The sequence below is a fragment of the Nannospalax galili genome, unplaced genomic scaffold, assembly GCF_000622305.1.
Source record: "Nannospalax galili isolate Female #2095 unplaced genomic scaffold, S.galili_v1.0 scaffold138, whole genome shotgun sequence".
Lineage (NCBI taxonomy): Eukaryota > Metazoa > Chordata > Mammalia > Rodentia > Spalacidae > Nannospalax > Nannospalax galili.
The window spans coordinates 40,059-42,996 of record NW_008341333.1 but is presented as its reverse complement, the minus strand read 5'-3'; the positions used below and the strand labels follow the sequence as shown (position 1 = coordinate 42,996).

At 43.1% G+C, this 2,938-nt stretch overlaps 1 pseudogene; it reads right to left on the bottom strand.

The window, feature by feature from the left end:
* Positions 1-2,271: 2,271 nt before the first annotated feature.
* Positions 2,272-2,680, bottom strand: LOC115071004 (annotated as a pseudogene).
* Positions 2,681-2,938: the final 258 nt, after the last annotated feature.

Sequence of the window (2,938 nt, the reverse complement as noted above, 5' to 3'; positions counted from 1 at the left end):
CGCACTCACACTCTCCTTAATAGACATATGATAGACACCGTGATAAACTGAAAAGTGAAGGATTACAGCTATGTTTACGTATCAGGGATCCCTGGATGCACAGTCCTGGGGGTGCATTGGTCTCTTTCACCACAATTTTCCTATTTGTGTAATAAGAAGCAATTTGCTTATCTGCTCATGCTACAAATATTTGTTAAGCATCTAAGCAGTGCCTGGACTTTGCTCAGCCCTCATTAATGGCCCCCTCTTTACCAAGTTGTGGCAATTGTCTTACAAGTTTTCAGAGCAGCAGTCCCCTCAAGAATCAATCCTGGCTGCCTTCTTAGGTTGCTAGGAAGATGGATGGAGATCAGTGACAGGCATATCATCTTAAAGGACAAAGACCAAGGGTCCTATAGTCTACACACACCTCCTTTCTCCCAAATTCTCGAGAATTTGAAGATGTAGGAACAGGAAGGCTGGGGAGTGCACGACTTACTCAGCTTTCCTTAAGCCTGGTACCTTAATGCTTGAATATGGGACTAAACGTGTCATAGAGATCAACTGACCCAAACTTCCTTTCCGATAAGACAAGAGACCAAAGTCTTTAAAACCTTAGCCTCAAAATTCCAGTGTTCTTGTGTGTTGAAATTGGTATTTGAACTCTAGACTCTGATCTCCTCCTACTCCAAGCCTACACAAACTTAATGCAGTACAAGCTTTGGGCTGCTGTATAACCTGCATCCTTACTCACCTTCCATGCTGAGACAACCTGTCCTGTTCCCGGACCAGCAGGGAATGAGGTTTCTAGTGTCCCGGTGTCCTTGCCAATACGGGTTCTTGTCCCCTGTATGTTACTGTAGCATTCTAGGGGAACGTGTAAGTGGCATCTCACTGTGGTTTTGATTGTATTTTCCCCAAATCTAACAATGTTGAGTAGCTTTGTACGTGTTTATTGGGCATTTATGTGCCTTATTGTGGGGGTGGGGGTGATTCAAAGCCTCTCCTTGTTTCTAAATTGAATTGTCTATATTTGCGCTAATTGCCAAGAGGCCTTTATAATAAACTTCTAGACTGGGCTCTTTATCAAATACATGATTTGCAAATATTTTACCTCATTTTATGGATTGTTTTTTCACATTCTCAATGGTGTCACATGAAGCATAAAAGCTTTTAACTTTTAAAAAATTTTTATTTATTATTTTTATTTTATGCACATGCATGTATTTCCTGCATGTAGGTAAGTGCACCCATGTCGTGCAATGCCCTCGGAGGTCAGAAGAGGCCGTCAGATCCCCAGGGACTGGAGTTATGAACAGTTGTTAGCTGCCATGTGGGTTCTGGGATTCAAACCCAGGTCTTCGGCAAGAACAACCAGCGTTCTTAACTGCTGAGCCATCTCTACAGCCCCGAAGCATTAAAGCTTTTAATTTTCACCAAATCATCAGTTTTTTTAAAAAACCATATTCTTTTATTTCATTGGAAAAAAATCTGTATGAAAACCAAAATCTGGTGCCCTTGAAGAAAACATCTACCACAGGGTAAGTAAAAGTTGAAGGGCGAGTGCACTGCTCTGGGTTAGCTCTGTGGCGATCTTGCCTCACTCTGTGACCCTGTGGGATTGGAATCACAGGGATCCAAGAGAACGTTACTTGGCCTTCTAACGTGGCTTCAAGAGCAACTATAATACCTGCTTTCTGGCCCACAGACTGTTGAAATCCTGAACAGTGTATGGCAGCTATTGAAATGTGAATAAACAGAGTGTACAAGGTCTGGATTAGTGTTTTTAGCTAGTTACGGGCAGTGACAATTTTACCAGGAAGGAAGACATAACATCAAAAAAATAGTTCTAATATATAGAAAAAAACATCTCATAAGACCTGCCCCTTATTTACATTCACAGAGTCATTGAGGGATTCCAGGATTGACAGGGAAGCAGTGAGGCAGGGCGTCCTCTGTGGGGCATGCCAGTTGCCTATTGCATAAGCAAACAGAAAACAGAAATGCATTTGCTCATTTATAGAGAACAGAGGAGAATCACTGGAGGCAAAAGAAATGACTTGATCTTGGGTTAATTCTAACCTTTTCCAAGCCCTAGGCAGATTCTAAAGGTTGGACCAATGTCTTGTTTCTTGGAGAACTTGGTTTAACCTGATTGGAATGGCTTGTCGCCATGATGCCAAGTGACATATTCTTTTTCATTTCCCCCCTCAAAATCCAGGTGGACAAGGGATAGGGTGGGGAAAATACCAAATAATTGAGGTAAAAAGGAAAGGTTATATGGAAATGGTCCTACACCAGCTTCTTGGTCTCAAAGACGCTCTTAAGGTGCCAGATCTACCAGATGCCAGTGAGGATGAGGATGACAGTCTGGCCTATGGCCCTCACAAGGCTCTCTGGTTGGTGCTCTCACTGGTCAAAAGGAAATGTTCTTCAATCCTGCTCCTTCTGGATCTGTTCTACTTGATCAAGCAGCTGGCCAGCATGGAGCTGTAGCTCCGTTGGCAGCAAGCTCAGGGTAGTTGTTGGCATGCTCCACAACCTGGATGTCCAGGCACACACGCAGTTCGCCTGCAGTGAAGAGCACCTTCCTAGTGGAGTTGGAGTGCAGGGAGACCTGCTGGTCATCCATCGTCATATGCACGCCCAGGCCAGGGGTCAAAGGCAAGAAGACCTTATGCTTGTCCCACATCTGGGTTGGATAGTTGCAATTCCAGGGGAATAAGAGTCCATCATGGAGGGGAGGCATGGCAGGAGGCGGCTGGAGCTGAACGTTGAAGGCTCACACCTTCAAGCAGGCACAGGAAGCAGAGAGCTCAGAAGTTTTTAAATTTATTTATTTATTATTGTTTATGCTTTTGGTGTTGAATCTAGAAACAACTGCCTAAACCGATAGACCATTAACTTTATTTATTTTTTATTTTAGAAAAATTAATTACATTCATTTATTTACTTATAA